The sequence below is a fragment of the Lissotriton helveticus genome, chromosome 6, assembly GCF_964261635.1.
Source record: "Lissotriton helveticus chromosome 6, aLisHel1.1, whole genome shotgun sequence".
Lineage (NCBI taxonomy): Eukaryota > Metazoa > Chordata > Amphibia > Caudata > Salamandridae > Lissotriton > Lissotriton helveticus.
In genome coordinates this window covers 718,629,947-718,649,289 of record NC_136067.1, presented here as the reverse complement: position 1 = coordinate 718,649,289, position 19,343 = coordinate 718,629,947, and the positions used below count along the sequence as shown (strand labels likewise).

At 50.5% G+C, this 19,343-nt stretch overlaps 1 protein-coding gene across 4 annotated transcripts in view; it reads right to left on the bottom strand.

Annotated features, from left to right (window-relative positions):
- The window catches only part of USP45 (ubiquitin specific peptidase 45), a 1,947,146-nt gene that overhangs the window by 41,648 nt on the left and 1,886,155 nt on the right, over positions 1-19,343 (bottom strand). The gene's annotated exons all lie outside the window — the stretch shown is intronic.

The following is a 19,343-nucleotide window of genomic DNA, read 5'->3' as shown; positions in this document are numbered from 1 at the left end:
GGGGCGGAGCGGCGGGGGAGGGGCAGGGCTGTAGTGGGAAGCGAAGCCCAGGCCAAGATGGCGCCCGCTGCCGCTGGGAGCCCGCGAGGGACCCGGTCACCCCAGCCAGCAGCTCACCCCTAAATGCCCAAAAAGAATTAAGTACCTGCACAAGTTTGAAGGTATGTTAAAAACAAATTTAAAATACAATTTTGCCAGGAATGCGCCACCGCTCGCAATCAGCGGGGCGAGGGAGTGGAAATGCAGCAGCTAACCCAGCAACCGACCAATCAGCCCACTGCCACCGGGCCACTGGTCAGACGCGAGGCAAGCAGGAAGACGCGCTGCTAAGTAGGGGCGGAGCGGCGGGGGAGGGGCAGGGCTGTAGTGGGAAGCGAAGCCCAGGCCTAGATGGCGCCCGCTGCCGCTGGGAGCCCGCGAGGGACCCGGTCACCCCAGCCAGCAGCTCACCCCTAAATGCCCAAAAAGAATTAAGTACCTGCACAAGTTTGAAGGTATGTTAAAAACAAATTTAAAATACAATTTTGCCAGGAATGCGCCACCGCTCGCAATCAGCGGGGCGAGGGAGTGGAAATGCAGCAGCTAACCCAGCAACCGACCAATCAGCCCACTGCCACCGGGCCACTGGTCAGACACGAGGCAAGCAGGAAGACGCGCTGCTAAGTAGGGGCGGAGCGGCGGGGGAGGGGCAGGGCTGTAGTGGGAAGCGAAGCCCAGGCCAAGATGGCGCCCGCTGCCGCTGGGAGCCCGCGAGGGACCCGGTCACCCCAGCCAGCAGCTCACCCCTAAATGCCCAAAAAGAATTAAGTACCTGCACAAGTTTGAAGGTATGTTAAAAACAAATTTAAAATACAATTTTGCCAGGAATGCGCCACCGCTCGCAATCAGCGGGGCGAGGGAGTGGAAATGCAGCAGCTAACCCAGCAACCGACCAATCAGCCCACTGCCACCGGGCCACTGGTCAGACACCAAATAAATTTGCAAAGATCACTTCTAAATCAAGGGACTTCTCTGTATCTTGACACATCTTCTCATTCTTTACACTTGTCCAACTCTCAAGATTTTCTTGCAAGGTTTTAAAATGTTTTTGTAATTCACTTTGTCAATGTCATGCAAAATATTTCCCAATTTCTCTGTTTGTTCAAATACACATTTAATTCTTTAGCCATTTGCTCAAGTTTCTCAAAAGTATTTTGTGCATGTTTTCCTGCTTCTGCAGAGAAAAATAGCAATTCATATTTATCATAAGTTGAAACTTTGCCACTGTAAATTCCCATCACTCTCGTCTCACGTTGTGAAGATAAGCTGGCCTACACTTAGTCTCTTCTCACACTCTGTTTTCCTGCTTCTATCTCTTCCACCTGCACTTGCACTTGCATAGCTATATAGGTGTTCTCACTTCAATCAACAACTGGCCTATAAACTCATCCTCTCCCTTACAGTCACTCTCATTTTCTCTGGTTTTGTATCTATTTTTGTCATCTCTTGTTTTCCTTTTTGTTCTGATTCGTCAATAATTCCATGAAAAGTACCCAGTCTCCAAGACTTGCTGATGTCATGCCTTCTTCCGTAAATGCAATCTCACATCCAGCCAACTGCTGTCTGCATTACAAATATGTCCTTTCAACATTCTCTTACGTGCATATCATTCGTCACATAGTCCCACTCATTCAAGGCTTCGAGCTTGGACAGGGCAACAACCTGCTAACTAGAGACTCCCGTTTCTAACATTGACCAATTGACTTGTTTCTGGAGAAACTTTGTTTTCAAATGCTCGATATCACGAATATATTTCTCCATAAGAATTGGGGAAGGCTTATTTAGAGGAGCTTCCCTCTCTGGTTCTTTTCCTGACTACTGTTCTATTATTTTGCACTCAGGCCATAAATCTCGAGGAACAACAAAAAATAAAGCATCCAAATCTTCCCAAAGTACCTTTGAAATACTCACAATTCTTTCCACCTCTGTATACCACCTCTCAGGCTCCTCTCTGAGCTTCAACAAATTCTTACAAATATGTCCTTCCAACATTCTCTTACGTGCATATTATTCGTCACATAGTCCCACTCATTCAAGGCTTTGAGCTGCGCATGTCTGGGCTGTTGCGTCATCTCAAACATGACATGTCTCAAATTCTCAATCTATTTCACTTCAAATGTAACATTCACAGGCAACTGTCATTTTTTATCATCAGCAGTAATTCTATTCCATTCTTTAAGCCATAGCCATGAGTGCATACCAGGTTTAAGGAACACCTCATGGCCTGAGACATCCACCGAGCGCAGGGTGTTTTACCCACAGGTAGGAATCATGGACTTATTCAAACACCCCCCAATTGTAATCTCAATCCAGCTTCACAATACACGTAAAGCTAAAGCTAAAACTTTTTTTGCCTAATAGAATACAGGACAGAAACTCACCACAGAAAGTAGACAACACATTCAGTGCTTGAAATAACATCAAGATAAGTCTCTTGACCAATGGCAACCTACCCTTAAGAGTCAGCATGTCTATCCTCCTGCACAGAATAAACATCACTATTCAGGACTAATTCTCATACAAAACTCGACTATATTCAGCCCCAACAACTTTATTCAGCAGACAACCTTATATTATCTCAAGATCTTAAATCTGTAATCCTTATACATGAATCCAAATACCTTTGGACACAGATTATATCAAATAAATGTCTTAATCAAAAGCACAATTTCAACAGCTTTAGCAATTCACACAACATATTACAATGCAATGCAGTTTTCTACGTATGCGAAAAACATCTCAATATAAAAATTGATACTTGTATAGCGCACTACTCACCCGCAAGGGTCTCAAGGCGCTTGTATGAATACCGCTGTGGAACCCATCCTGGCTTTCCCTGTGAGGTGTCCACTCCTGGGCACCCCCAAGGTGGAGGCCAGGCATCCTTAGCGTTGTGGGGGCCGTTGTGGAGATTAAGCAAGCTATTGCCCAGAGTTGCAGAGTGGGACTCCATGATTGGAATAGGCACCGAGGCGAGAATTATCAGGTCCGTGGAATTTTTTAGCCCAAGACCCGCCGAGGCGGGGAATTGAACCCTGGTCCCGGGCTAGACCTCTGCATCAGGGTCTGCCGCTCTAACCATTGAGCCACACTTCTCCACATTATACACTATTATCATAACACGTTGTGAAGCACGTAAAAAAGAAATGATTTCACGCTAAATCACATGTCACAAGAAAACAAATTCCAAGCAAGACAACTTGTCACTCAAGGCGCTATTAATACTCACGTTATTCAACTCCCAACAATAACAGCAGGTACGATAGCATTAATCCATACAATTTTAGGATTCTCCAACATCTGATAATTTTGGTGTCAAACATTTTCAATATTTATGAAAGTTAATTAATTATGCAATTTAACTGGCACAATGACCACATTCTCCCAAAAAATTCTATCAACGCTTTTAATTAATAAATTAAAAGGGTTGAGAAGCAGGGCAGGGACTGTGTGAGTCTAATAAGTGGATAGCCCTGTGCAAATGTAAGAAACATTCACAGGGTAACATTTAAAGACAAAACCATAAAGGTTTATTGAAATTTAAGAAACATTACAGAAGTTAACAATAGTTAGTCAAATTCAAATCAGCATCAATATTGCACCATATGATGCAAATATGATAAGAATCAACAAAGTAAACCTTCAAAGCAAAGAAAACCCAGATCCAAATATTAGATTAGGGAAAGGAGTAGCATAAATCTGCTCAGTTCAACTACAAAATTATAATTCCATAGACACACTAGAATAAAGTCAAGAAAAGTCAAAGTATAAATTAATTCACAGAAAGACAGAGACTGTTCAGTTTAAAATAGAAGAAAAGTCTAAGTATAGACAGACAGATGTGGAGACTGCCCTCAGGAAGTAAATAAGAAGTCTACGTATAAATCAATAGATAGACCAGTATAGAGTTTGCTCAGTTCTAAAGGCAAGAAAAGAATGGCGCACATCCCAAAAAGGGGACATTTTATAGGTTTCAGATAGTGAAATCTACACTCTCAAGATAGTGAGATACGACATTATATGGTTGTACTAAGTTACTTACACATGAAGCAATACTTTTCAAGAAAATATGATACATCAAATAGGAAACATTCTAAACGCCTACATTTATGCATAATTATTATAAGGTGTATGTGAGGAGGAACAAGAAGTCTCTTACGAGGTGGCCCCGACACCGGAACACTTTCCCCCTTACCTCTCTCCCTGTCCCCTTCTATATTCGCAGACAGTCTCCGGAGAACACTGCGCCTTTAAGCCCATAAGACTTTCGGGTCACGTGAAAGGATCAGCTGACCTGCAGGGGCTTAAGTCGGAAGATGCTGAGGAAGCGGAGTTCTCGTTTGGACTCTCGGAGGTAGCGGATTCAGCGCAGGAGCAACAGCTGGTGGAGACCTTTGCAGTTCGCCCTTGGAGCAGCTTGGAACCTTGCTTGGAAGAAGAGGATCCCATGACGGCAAGAGGAGTGTCTCCGGGACCGGAGACTACTGACAGAGCAACAGACGGGCAGCCAGACCCTAGCTGGCAACACGAGGAAGCCCACCACGGCCCTGGAGGGTCGTGCCTGTACAAGGGAAGGAGTAGTTTCTTACCTGTAACTCCAGTTCTGTAGTAGGGGTGTCTCTGTTATAGTCATAATCTAGTGAATAGTCCCGCCCATGTGCATGGACCCCGGAGCAATCGAAAATAATCTCTTAAACTGACTTCATTGCAGTCCTGCATAGACACTTAATAGAAAATTAAAGACAATAATGCAGCCTGTACCTACAAGGCTACACTGTCCAGTACTTCAACTAGAAATGCCAAGGATATAACACCAATAACACATTTAACACAATCTGCCAAGTTTCACCCATAGAGAAACTTTCCTCCCCTCACCAAATCCTTGGAATGATAGAGAGGACGGCAAGGACAGACAAGCCTCCATAGGCTGCCATTATGTGTCTGGAAAAGGGATACCGTGCCTTTAAGGAACTCTCTGGAGACCCTCGGTATCCCAGCATGTTCAGCCCCTTCCTTTTACTTTCAGTTCTTTTTGAAGGTGCATAAAGCAAGGCCTGTAGCATACACCACAGTACCATTTTCTCCACCGGGGAGGAGGGCGGGCGCTTATGACTATAACAGAGATACCCCTACTACAGAACTGGAGTTGCAGGTAAGAAACTACTCCTTCTGTAGTAGGGGATCTCTGTGTATGGTCATAATCTAGTGAATAAAATGGCAAGCCCATCCAAAAACAGCCCGGCGGTGGAGAAATATAGACAACACCACTATTGTGCGAACAAATTGCGCAGCGCAGCCTGCCCAACCTGAGCATCTGCTCTGGCATCCGAGTCCAGACAGTAGTGCTTAGCAAAGGTGTGGACCGACTTCCAAGTGGTCGCCCTGCAGATCTCTGCAATGGGAACATTTCGAAGCAAAGCTGTTGTAGCTGCTTTGCCCCTGGTAGAATGAGCCTTAGGCTCACCCCCTAAGGTCTTATTCGCTTTCTGATAACAGAGCTGGATACATGACACAATCCACCTAGAAATGGACTGTTTCGAAGTAGCCAGACCAGTCCTAACCGACCCATAGTTGACAAACAGCTGGTTGGATCTACGAATATCCTTGGTCTTATCCAGATAGAATTTCAACACCCTTCTGACATCCAGGGAATGAAGAGACCGTTCCGCTGGAGTGGAAGGATTCTGGAAAAATGTTGGTAAAGTTATAGTCTGATTAACATGAAAATCAGAAATCACCTTGGGAAGGAACTTAGGGTGAGTACGCATAACAACCTTAGCAGCATGAAATACAGTATACGGTTCCTGGCAACACAATGCCTGAATTTCACTCACCCTGCGCGCCGATGTAATGGCCACAAGGAACGCCGCCTTCCAAGACAGGTGCTGCAGCGAAGCCTTATGAATAGGCTCGAAGGGTTCCATCATCAGCCTGGACAGCACCACATTCAGTTCCCATGAAGGCGAAGGAAGCCGAACAGGAGGGAACACCTTCTTCAACCCTTCCAACAACTCCTTAATCACAAGAATCTGGAAGAAGGATGTCTGTGAAGGGCCTTTTCTGTAAGCAGTCAATGCAGCTAGATGAACCTTAATGGAATGAAAATTAAGGCCAGACTGAACTAGATGCAGAAGGTATGGAAGGATAACATCCTCCTTGCAGGTCGTCGAATCATAGTTCTTAGACCTGCACCAGATGCAGAATCTCTTCCATTTGTAAGCATAAGAGGTCCTAGTAGATGGCCTCTTAGCCTCCTTCAATATGTCCATGCAATCTCAGAGCTATGCCGCCAAACTCAACGATGAGAGGTTGGGGTGCACCATCTGCCCCCGAACTTTGTGAGAAGGTCCGGCCGACACGGCAGCCGCCGATGAGGTAGGATCGACCGGTGAAGCAGGCCCGTGAACCACCACTGTCTGGGCCATTCCGGCGTAATGAGGATCATCCGTGCCCGAGATCGGGCCAGCTTGATGAGCACCGCTGGAATCAGGGGAATGGGTGGAAAAGCGTACAGAAAGCTGTTCGACTAGCTAATCCATAACGCGTTCCCCAGTGTCCCCGGCTGGTAATACCTCGAGGTGAAGCCGCGGCATTTGCTGTTTTCTGCGGTGGCGAATAGATCCACTTCTGGAGTGCCCCACATGGCGAAGATGTCGTCGAGCACTTTGTCGTTTATGACCCACTCATGGTTTTCGTGAAGCAACCTGCTGAGGGCATCCGCCTGAACATTCTGCACACCTGGCAGATGAGTCGCCGTTATCGTCAGTTCCTCTGGCTAACAGCCAGTGCCAGATCACCTGCACTTCCTGTGACAGTGTGCGCGATCTCGAGCCCCCCTGCTTGTTGAGGTAATACATCGTGGTCGTATTGTCTGTCTGCACAAGCCAGGAGTTGGTCTGGAAGGACAGATGAAAGGCCTTCAGTGCCAAGTGAACAGCTCTTAGTTCCAGGAAATTGATGTGCTATGGGGACTCTGTTGGAGACCACGTTCCCTGGATCTGTAGATGGTCTGAATGCGCTCCCCAGCCCAGGAGAGACGCATCCGTCACGATAGTCTGAGTCGGGATATCCTTGTGGAAAGGAACCCCTCTGAGGAGATTCTCTGCTGAGCACCACCATCTGAGGGAATGTTGCGCGTGAAGAGACAACTGAATCCGGTCGTCCCAACACCCTGTCCTCTCGTCCCACTGGTCCTCCAAACATTCCTGTAGCGGCCTCATGTGTAGGCACGCGTGCGGAGTGAGGAAGATACAAGAGGCCATCGATCCCAGTAGAGAAGACACCGTCCTCACTGTTGTAGATAGAGCAGCTATGAGAGCCTGAGCCTTCCGAAGGATGGATAAGCGTCTCTCCTCCGAAGGAGACACGCTTGCCGACAGCGTATTGATGGAGGCTCCCAAGTACTGCAGGCACTGTACAGGAATCGGGACAGACTTGGACAGATTTATGTGCAACCCCAGACGGTTCAACAGGACGGTCGTCTGTTGAAGTGCAATTGTGCTTCCTGGAAGGTGGAGCCTTTGATCAACCAATCGTCCAGGTACGGGTAGACAAACACCTTGTTCTTTCTCAGGTGCGCTGCTACCACCGCCATGCATTTCGAAAAAGTCCTGCGTGCAGACTTCAGTTCAAACGGTAGTACGGTGTACTGATAGTGATTGGCGCCGACGAGGAAGCGCAGGAACTTCCGATGTTTCTGTGCAATGGGCACATGGAAGTACGCATCTTGCAGATCTATCGCACACAGCCAGTCTCCTCTCTACAGCGGAGGATAAATCTGGTGCAGAGACAGCATGCAAAACTTTTCCCTGCGAATCCACTTGTTTGCTTGTCGCAAATCCAGAATGGGTCTGAACTTGTTCTTGTCCTTCTTCTGTACTAGGAAGAAGCGTGAGTAAAGACCCTTTCCCCATTGAGACAGAGGGACGTCTTCTATCGCCCTTTTTCTTAACAGGGTATCGGCCTCTGCCTGGAGCTCACGCAGTTGGAATTGCGAGCCGACCGGTGGAATAGCTGGAGGTGGGCCGGTGAAACGAAGACTGTATCCATTGCAAACAATATTCAGCACCCACTTGTCCGGAGTAATGTTTCTCCACTCTGCCAGGTAATATTGAATGCTTCCCCCCACCGGAGCGGGTAACGGATGAGGGGGAAGAAGCACCTCAGGGCCTAGACCCAGCCGGGCCTTTGGTCGCGGAGGAAGACTGTTGACCCCCTCTGCCCTTCTGGCGCTTTTGGAACGGTTTCCGCTGGATTTGCTTCTGTTGATGTTGCTGTCCAGCCTGCCGACCTTGCCCTCTGCCTTGCGCCCCGTACCGCCTCTGGAACAGGCGGAAGGTCTTTTTCTGTTCCTTAGGCTTTTCCAACCCGACAGCCGTCAGGGTTTCCGCCTCCGCCTTCATGTGGGCCATCTCGTCGTCCGCATGTTTCCCGAAGAGGGCCTCGCCCGAAAAGGGTAGGTTAGCAACTCTCTGCGGCGCCTCGGGCTTCAAGGATGTAAGATGCAGCCAGGCGTGGCGCCTCAGGTTTACCCCATGGAAGTACCCGTGGGCTGCCAAGAGGGACGAATTTGCAGTCAAACTTATCACCTGGTTGGAAACCAGCAGACCTTCAGCGAGGATCTCTTGGAAATCTTCCTTCTTCTCCCGGGGAAGGTGTTCCGCAAACTGTTGGAGGGAGTCCCACAGAGCCCGATCATAACGTCCCAACAGGGCTGAGGCACTCGCGGCCTTCATCGATGTGGAGGCCGTCCCGCAGACCTTCCTGCCTGCTGAATCCATCCAGCAGCTCTCCTTGCCAGGAGGCACTGTTGACGATGGGGTGGTGGCGTGCTGTTTTCTTTCTGCCGTCACAAACACAGAGTCAGGCGTGGGATCCACCCGAAGAAATGCTGGGTCCGAGTCAGGGGCCTTATATTTCTTCTGCAGCCTTGAGGGTGCCGATCTCGTAGATCCAGGCGTGAGGAACAGTTCCATGGCCGGTTCCACCAGCCCAGGCACCAAGGGTAGCAAAGGGCGAGACAACTGCTTCTTGTGCAGCGTTTCGAAGATGACGGACGTCAGTGGCGCGGGCACAGTGAGTGTGATGCCCAGCTTAGCCGCCCCTCGTAGCAACACGTCCTGGAAGGACACTATGTCGTCTACTGGAGACACCCTCATCCGAGGGGAATCCGTCAGTGTAGGAGAATAGTCCGTGGCACTAGAGGAATCCGTGTAGCGGAACCTCGACCTGTCCCTCCTGTGGCGCCGTCTGGATCTTGTAGAAGAGCGACGGCGACTCCTGGATCTATCCCTCCGTCTGTAGCGAGATCTTGACCTCCGCGGCATCGGACGTTCCACGGGCCGCAACGGAGGGCGCTCTGGAGGCTTAAACGGGAGCCTAGGTTGCGGTGGCCCCGTAAGCGTAGTCGGGAGATATGGTAACGAGGCCGACCTCTGCAGAGGTGGTGGTGTAGGACGATGAGGCGGAACAGGCGGCGGAGGCGGCGTCGGGTTACGTGGAGGAGGGTCCTTAGGTAACGGAGGAGGTGTAGGTGACCTCGGCTTGGCGGGGGAATAAACTTGTGAGTGCTCTGAGCCCAGAGCCTCTTCCCCTCTCTTCCTTTTCTTTGCCTGACCTGAAGGGGGGGACCTAGAGGCCGTACCCCTGGTAGCCGAGTGACGTCGCCGTCGCGACTGTGGACTTGTGGTGACCGAAGACACAGTCCTGGCATTGGAACGCCTCCTGGAGGGCGATGCTCTCCTCCTCGCTCTGAGCGCCTTTTCGACGTCGATGAACGCCGTCTCGGCGTCAATGAACGCCATCTCGATGGCGACGTACGCCTCCTCGACGTCGATGATCTCCTTCTCGATGTCGACAATCTCTTTCTCGACGATTTCCTTCTCGACGGCGAACGTCCAGTCGACGTCGAACAACGGTGACGCCTCGACGTCGACCGTCTGCGCCTTCTCGAACCCTCTCGACGTCGATGATGACTCGACGACGAAGCAGTTCTCAACGTCGACCTCGTCGGAGGCCTCGTCGTCAATCCCCTCAACGTCGATTCGACCCAGAGCCCTGGGGAGATGGGGAGCAGACCGTGGTCATTCCTCTCGACGCCGATGTCGAGGCTATCGACGTCGACGGAGACCGGTGGCGTTTTCTGGCCTTCTTCTTAGTGGGGAGCCCCCAGAGGCCTCAGCACGGGCAGAGGAAGAAGCCCCTTCCTGCCAAGACCCACCTTGACCTTGCTGTCTTCTTTGCTCCAGTCCTTGGAGCCTGATCTTCTCTCTGTCCTTCAGGGTCCTGCTGGAAAACTGCAGGCATATCTCACATGTCCCAGGAACATGAGAAGAAGGGAGACACAGGATCAGATCTTGCCTTCTTCCTAGTACATACCTAATTGGAATAGGGGCCCCCTGAATCAGATGCGGGGCAGATCAGCAGGGGAAAGAGGAATCAGAGATCAAAAAGGGTAAATCTGCCCCATGTATTTAGATTAAAGGCTCTTACAGAGTCCAAAAATATTGTTCAATAAACACAAATTTGAGCTCACTATTGATCAAGGCCACTCACTGTGATTCGGACAGAGGATACAAAAATATATCATTTTATTTTTATATATATATATTTTTCTCAAATAGTACACACAAGCATAATTGTACATAAATAACAATACTTCAATCACAAGGAATTAAATAAGATGCCCCAGGTCTCCCATTCATTCTTCATTCTTCATCACAGACACATTCTACTGCACTCTCATCACACATTCCAACATTCATATTCTATTCATTCACTCCAAATAACTTCAGTACACATCGTACACTAATACACTGAAGTTGTCCTGCAGCATCCACTCAGCGACTTGCTGGGGAGGAAAATTATAGTAATAGCAGGGCAGAATGTAACCACGCCAACGCGCGTTTCAGTGCTAGGCCCGATCTACGGCCGCACCTTCATCAGGGCATGTATACGATGGGAAACAAGCAGGGGCAACAAGAAATCAGGACAGCGGCCACTCTCTTGTACGAGGGTGACACAAGATATGCTGACACACTTTCAAGGACGATGTTAGTGACTCTCACGTTTTCCCAGATAGAGGTACTTCATAAAGCCAAATTGTTCATAAACGGGCCTCAGGCAATGAGCCTCTGTTGTCTACATAGGATGGTGTAAAAGAAATGCAGATTCGTGGGCAGGGTCCCCGGGCACGATCCGGTTTAAGAAGTCTGCCCCCTAGCGGGCATAAGCAGATCGGAGATGCTGTAGCTTCGATGAACGCAAGCTGTCAGAGACCTCGGAAAATGGATGACAGGCATAAACAAACGTCAGGGATTTGTGAATTTGGAAGCTCTCGGGGATACCGATTTTTAGCTCGCTGTAATGCCGGTCCATTCGGGCGTGAACGCGGGTTCAGCTGTTCGCACGACGGACCGGCATTAAAGGCACGGTATCCCTTTTCCAGACACATAATGGCAGCCTATGGAGGCTTGTCTGTCCTTACCTTCCTCTCTATCATTCCAAGGATTTGGTGAGGGGAGGAAAGTTTCTCTATGGGTGAAACTTGGCAGATTGTGTTAAATGTGTTATTGGTGTTATATCCTTGGCATTTCTAGTTGAAGTACTGGGCAGTGTAGCCTTGTAGGTACAGGCTGCATTATTGTCTTTAATTTTCTCTTAAGTGTTTATGCAGGACTGCAATGAAGACAGCTTAAGAGATTATTTTTGATTGCTCCGGGGTCCACGCACATGGGCGGGACTATTCACTAGATTATGACTATACACAGAGATCCCCTACTACAGAAGAGGCCGTTCGCACGACGGACCGGCATTAAAGGCACGGTATCCCTTTTCCAGACACATAATGGCAGCCTATGGAGGCTTGTCTGTCCTTACCTTCCTCTCTATCATTCCAAGGATTTGGTGAGGGGAGGAAAGTTTCTCTATGGGTGAAACTTGGCAGATTGTGTTAAATGTGTTATTGGTGTTATATCCTTGGCATTTCTAGTTGAAGTACTGGGCAGTGTAGCCTTGTAGGTACAGGCTGCATTATTGTCTTTAATTTTCTCTTAAGTGTTTATGCAGGACTGAAATGAAGACAGCTTAGGAGATTATTTTTGATTGCTCCGGGGTCCACGCACATGGGCGGGACTATTCACTAGATTATGACTATACACAGAGATCCCCTACTACAGAAGAGGCCTTTTGGACAAGTCGGGGGTCGTATTACTGACGGTCCCAAGGGAGGGGGTGCCCAAGAGTGACTGCACTGACCCGACCAGCGTTTTTTAAAGTCTCTTTTCGTTCGCGCTCGTGAAACACTGGTGAAGGATAGTTGGTGATACTCAGTGCTTAATTTGTAAAATAATAAGTGCCGGTGCTAAAGATTTCTCAGTAGCCTGCGGTCAGTGCTATCAAAGGTCGAGGTGGTGATACTATTAAAGGAGTGGCGGTGGCTTAAATTCACAAAGTGACAATAACATATTTTTCATCCCTACTTCTGTTTCTGTACTTATTTTAATTGGAAACCAGGAAGCCTTAGTTTTAATCTCATCTTTGTCCATTTTTTGGGAATGGCAGGGATTCGGGTTGTAAATTGTATGTTTTTCGTATCACACTGCCCCTAATGTGATGACGTCAGCGGCGGTTCTCTTTTTGTGTATTTCAAGTTCCTTGTCCACACATTAAAGGTATTTTTTGTCTTTAAGAGTGGATTGGATTTGGGAAATGAGTGTGGAAGAGATTGGAGTTTGGGTGTGGGGACAGTTACAATCACACTAAAGATAATTTAAATGTGAAGAGGTCAGCAGGGGGCAAGAACTGACGTGGCCGTGACAGTAATAATCAATGGAAAAGGGTTTGGCCAGGCGAAGCCCCCTGCAGTATCTTAGGGGGTGCAAGTGAAGAAAATAGAATGCGAGACGCCTGGCGCCTGAAACATCTGCATCGAAAGTGAAATCACATCCACCGAGTAAACTCGCATGTCATCGACATGTCTAGGCATGATGAACCCGGAGAAAGGGGGCGGCAGGATCTGAGAGTCCCCCCGGTCCCTCCCCCCACACACACACCCCTGCTCGTGTGATGACTCCGCAAACAGCTGCTACGAACATCACAACGTCCGCTGCACTTGAGGCCCCTTGATGTGGTTGACTCTTCTCACATACATTAGATAATAAAATCAGTGACCATTTACACCCGACTGAATGGTCTCTTGCCACGTCTAAGCAGTTCTTAGTAACACATTTCAATAGCATCCATCTTATCGACCCATGAAGGTTAAAAGGCTGAGTTTGGCTTCAAGCTATTCAACACTGTCAGTTGCAAGTAGATCTCCTTAACAGGTGCCAACTCCCCCCACCCCGAGATATCTAACCAGCTAAGTAATGCTATGATTACGTACGGTAATCCCCATTACTCTTAGTCCTACTCGTCCTCGACCCAGTCATCACTCATGAGGTATTCCACACGACAGGAAACAAAACAGGAAACGCTTTCTGACTCCACCCACCCTCCTCTCAGGTGCTATAATACACCCCACCACCAGAAACAAATCCTGATGTACCAAGCACCAAAGGCCTGGAAAGGGAGGGCGGGCGGGTCGTATGACTGGGTCGAGGACGAGTAGGACTAAGAGTAATGGGGATTACCGTACGTAATCATAGCATTACCTCTACGTCCCTCGTCCTCGACCCAGTCATCACTCATGAGGCATACCAAAGCAACCCCACAAAGGCCTTTGGCACACCACAAACAGAAACAGAACAGAGACCAAGGAGTGCAGCAAGACACAGTTTAGTAACAAAACAGAAATAAACAGAATCAAACAGATGGGGGGATCCCCACAGCTTGCAACACACCAGAACCAAAATTAGGGCGGCTAGACAGAGCACAATTCAAGCGATAATGTCGCACAAAAGTGGACTCAGACGCCCAGGTACCCGCCCTACAGATCTCCTCAAGGGGAACCCCAAGGAAGGCAGCCCAGGAAGCCCAGGAAGCAGACACACCCCCAGTAGATCTCGCCTGAACCCCAGACGGGCAAGGCAAACCAGAGCCCTGGTAAGCCAACAAGATCACAGCCTTGATCCAGCGACCCAAAGTAAGACGAGAGGCCGCCTTACCCCTACCAGCCAAACCAAAGGTCACGAAGAGGGAGTCAGAAGACCGAAACCCAGCAGAACGATCAACATAAACAGACAACGCCCTCCTCACATCCAAAGAATGAAGCAAGACATCAGAAGGAGAGGAAGGAGAAGGACAGAGAGAAGGAAGAACCAACTCCTGGGAGGAATGGAAACGGGAACGAATTTTCTGCATAAAACCGGGGTCCAAGGAAAGGACCACAGCGTCGTCCAGAAACCTCAAAAAGGGGGGAGAACAACGCAAAGCCGTAAGCTCCCCCAATCTCCGAGCAGATGTAACAGCCACCAAAAAAGCAACTTTGAAAGACAGGAATTTCAACTCCACTGACTCCAAAGGCTCAAAGGGAGGGGACTGCAAGGCACCCAGAACCAAAGAGAGATCCCAAGGAGGAACCGGTGAGCGGACAGAAGGAGCAGAAAGAGAGAAACTCCTAAACAGACGGGAAACCAGCAACCCGTCCGAAGGAAGAAGAGAAGCCGGATCACGAAAGGCTCGAATAGCAGCCCACTGACCCTTCAAAGTGGACAAAGCATAGTGTTTTTGAAACCCCCCAAAAAAAAACTGCAGAATAGAAGAAACACCACAAGAGGTAGGAGACAGATCCAGGGCAACACACCAAGAAGAAAAAGAAGCCCAGTGTTTCGAATAGGAGGACAGAGTGGACTTCCGACGAGATGCCTGCATCACAGTGATGAGGTGGTCGGGCAGACCCCGGACTCCAAGAGACAACCGTTCAACTTCCAGACCGCCAAGGTGAGAGGAACCAACAGGGAGGGAGACGGGGAACACAGCGGAGAGGGGTAGCGGGGCAGGATCCACGGAGGGCCCACCGCCAGACCCAGAAGCAGAGGAAACCAGGAGCGGCGAGGCCAATAAGGAAGAACAGCCACCACCTGAGCCCCACCCGACGAACCTTCAGCAGGAAAGCAGGGATCAGAGGAAAGGGGGGGAACGCATAGAGGAACCAAGGAGGCCAAAGGACAGACAAGGCATCCACCCCCCAAGCCCCCGACTCCGGGGTCCTGGAACAGAACAGGGGAAGCAAGGCATCGGACTGGGAGGCAAACAGGTCCAGAACCGGAGTCCCGAATCTCCGGCAGAGCAACCGGAAAATCCGAGGGGCCAGGCACAGGGAGAGAGAGGACGGGAACTTCCGACTCAAGGAATCGGCAACCACGTTGTCCACACCCCGAATGTGCACAGCAGAGAGTGCCACCAGATGACACTCAGCCCAACTCGCAATTGCACAGGCCACCAAATTCAGGGAGAGGCAGCGGGTACTGCCCTGGTGGTTGATGTAGGCCACAGTCACAGTGTTGTCCGACCTCACCAACACGTTGCACCCCAGAAGATGATCCTTGAGAAGGCGGAGAGCCCTCTCCACCGCAGACAGCTCCCTCCAATTGGAAGAGCGGTGCGACTCCGAAGGAAGCCAACGTGCCTGCACCGACCAACGGCCCAGAGTCGCACCCCAACCGAAAGCGCTGGCATCCGTCGTCAACACCAAGGGGGCTGGAGGATGGAACCACATGCCCCTCGACAGATTCGAAGAGTCCAGCCACCACTGGAGAGCAGACACCAACTCCGGAGTCACAGGCACAGGAATCGAGAAGTCCTGGACAGGAAAGGGGACCCAACTCTGAACATGCCACAACAGAGGTCGAAGATGAGCCCTGGCCCAGGGCACCGTGAACACCGTGGCAGACATGTGGCCCTGAACCACCAGCCACTGCAGCAGAGGAGCTGAATCCCGGGAAAGCAACCTCCTCAACAGGAACTGAAGACGCAGAATCCTGGACTCCGGGAGAAAAACCATGCCCAGAACTGAGTCGAACACGGCCCCAATGAAAGTCCTCCGAGTGGCAGGCTCCAGGTGACTCTTCGGCAGATTGACCAGGAACCCATGATCCTCGAGCGTACGCATGGTCAAGGAAAGGTGGCGAGACATGACCTCTGGAGAAGGAGCCTGCAGCAGCCAGTCGTCCAAGTAAGGAAAAACGGACACCCCCAGGAGATGGAGATGAGCCACCAAGGGAGCCGCCACCTTGGTGAACACCCTGGGGGCGGACCGAAGACCAAAGGGGAGGACGCAAAACTGCCAGTGACGACCCTCCAGGCAGAAGCGCAGGAACTGCTGATCCACCAACGCCATCGGAACATGAAGGTATGCATCCTGGAGATCCAGAGAGGTGAACACCCAGCCCTCCTGGATCAATGGGATCACCCTCTGCAAAGTATCCATTTTGAAAGTGATCTTGCGCACAAACAAGTTCAGGGCCCGAAGATTGATGACAACACGGAAACCCCCCGTGATCTTCGGGACCACAAAGACAACCGAATAAGTCCCCAGTCCACGTTCCAGGGGGGGGACCGGGACAATCGCCAGTTTGTCGAACAGGACCTGAACACCCTCCAACAACCCCAGACGACGAGACGGGTCCGAAGGCAATGGGGTCACCACAACACCTGAGGGAGGTGGGGGAGACAGGAACTCTATCCGGTAACCCCTGGACACAACATCCAGTACCCACTGGTCGGAGGTCGTCAACAACCAAGCAGGGAGGAACAGCCGCAGTCTCCCACCAACCGCGGGCCGACCACCAGCGAGATCGGGCACCGGTGCGGCGTAGTCAGGAACGAGGAGCGCCAGACCCACCATCCGGCTGGGGCTTCTTCTGGAACCTCCGAGGAAAGGACCCACGAGCACCACGCTGGCTCCTAAACGAGGACTGCTGAAACCTGGAAGGCTGGCGAAAGGACCTCGCATTCGAAAAGGAGGATCCCTTATGAGAAGGGGCAGGACGGAAGGACAAAGAATGCTTCCTCTCCTTGAAAACCTTATGGAGCTTGTCCTCCAGTGCGTCCCCAAAAAGAAGAGTACCTGAAAATGGCAACCGCAAGGCCATAGAACGCTGCGCCGCATCCGTCTTCCAACCCCTCAGCAACAAGTTCCGACGGGCAGCCACAGAGGAACCACAAGACAGAGCAGAAGCCCGGACTGAGTCAAAGGCAATGTCCGAAAGGAACTCCGATTGACGTTCCATAGACTCCAGCAACTCCGGACAAGTGCCCCCCTCCTGCATAGTAGAAAACAAAGTCTTGAAGTCAGCCAACAAAGACTGCGCAACATAAGCACCATAAACACCCGACCGAAGAGCCAGGTGAGAGCCAGCATAGGACTTCTTCAGAGCAGAGTCAATTTTCTTATCAACTCCATCCTTCAGGATATTATCATCAGCCATGGAAGGCCGACCCACCAGGGAAGCAACAACAGAGTCCACCTGCACCGAATCAGGCAGGGCAACCTCCGAATCCTGCAAAGGATACAGTTTAGACATGAACCTGGGCAAAGAAATATGGTCCGGGTCTTTCCACTCCTTAAGAAGGACATCCATAACAAAGGGGTGGACGGGCATGGAAGAAGACACAGGCCTCCGAAACTGCGGCAGAACAGCATCCTGGGAGGTACTGGGCACAGAGACCTCAGGGAAGCCCATATTCTCCCTAACATGACCAAGAATATCAGGCAACAGTTCCTTTGAAACGTACTTGCCCTGCAGATCCACCGCACCCAAAGCGGACTCATCAGAGGAAGCAGAGGAGGAGATATCAGAATAAAGGTGAGCAGGGGACTCCGAGCGACCCCCAGCACCCTTTTTTGAAGCCTTGAGCTCGGACAGCGTCTCCAAAATCAGCAGCTTCAGCCTCTTCGAGTCACCCAGACCAGCACTCCGACCAGCAGGGGCAGAATCACCACTGTCGGAAGAGGACGACCCAACAGGAGAGACATGCTTTCTCTTCCTATGGTGTTTCCCCATCATGAACAGCAAATACACAGCAAACCAGCAAAGCAACACAGCAACTCCACAAGTGGCACAGAAGAAAAGAAAACGAAATCCCGCCATAAATAGGAGGAAAACACTCACCCCACAGCTGCAGCCCCTTGGAAACCGAGGATGTAGAAGGAGGCGGCAGAAAAACGAGTCATCCAGGAGCACCGACGAAGGAAAAACACCCCGAGTCACCAATGCGGAAAGGAGACGATGACGTCATCGCAAGGAGCCGTGCAGCCAATCCAGGAAGGAAGCCAGGGAACCCGGAGCCCACCCGGGTGCCCGCTCAAGCAAAAATGAGGCGACGAGAACGGCATCCCGCGTCCAGCCCCTACAACGCGGCTTCAATCACAGGAAGAAACGGCCCCCGCACTGCCAAGCGAAGGGAGGGGCGGAACCGGAGCCAGGAGGTGAGCGCGCCCCGTCCGAAAGGACCGGAGAACGCGGGCAGCCAGTCCGCCACCAACCGTCCAGGAAAGCGAGTGCTCCACCACATGGCCCACACCCCAGCGACCGGCAAAGGCCAGGGCGCGAGGGCAACAACCCAAACGTGCGCGGAGACAAGGAAGAGTCCAGGATCCAGGGGCAAAAACCACGGGGACCCGAGAAGCCCCGCAACCCAGGGTCCCCGCCAAGAGCGAAGTGCAGGAAGCCCAGCAGCCTGCCTCCAAAAAGGTCCCACGTAGGTCCATGACCACCCCCAAAGCCCAGCAAAGGAGGAACACCACAGGACAACCGAAGCAGGTAAGTGCCCGGCACTCACCCAAGCGTCACCCATCAGCATCCAACCGACAGGAAACAAAACAGGATTTGTTTCTGGTGGTGGGGTGTATTATAGCACCTGAGAGGAGGGTGGGTGGAGTCAGAAAGCGTTTCCTGTTTTGTTTCCTGTCGTGTGGAATACCTCATGAGTGATGACTGGGTCGAGGACGAGGGACGTAGAGGTAATGCACGCGTTTTGGGTCCCTATGTTTGGTAGTTTTTTTTTAATTCTTTCCTGGGTGTAGACTCTTTATTCGCGCTTCTGACTGGCCACAAGGAAGCTGATTAAAGTTAAAGTCTGCTAATAAAAACAATGTGTGGCCGTGCTGTTTACGTGGGAGAGTGTTCCATCACAGTGCAGCGTTAAAATAAATCCTGTAAAAGTAGAAATTTGCATATTAGCTGTAGATATGCGCAATTACCTTCCACCTGCACCCTGTGATGTTACATATAGCGTGCTACCCATGCAGGCAAGCGCTTCAGCGCCACACATGGGGATACTAAGCGCTATATAAATGTCGAAATGCAATACAATACGATGTATATGTGTGGGCCAGACAGAAGTGGCAATGTGGTTTGCAG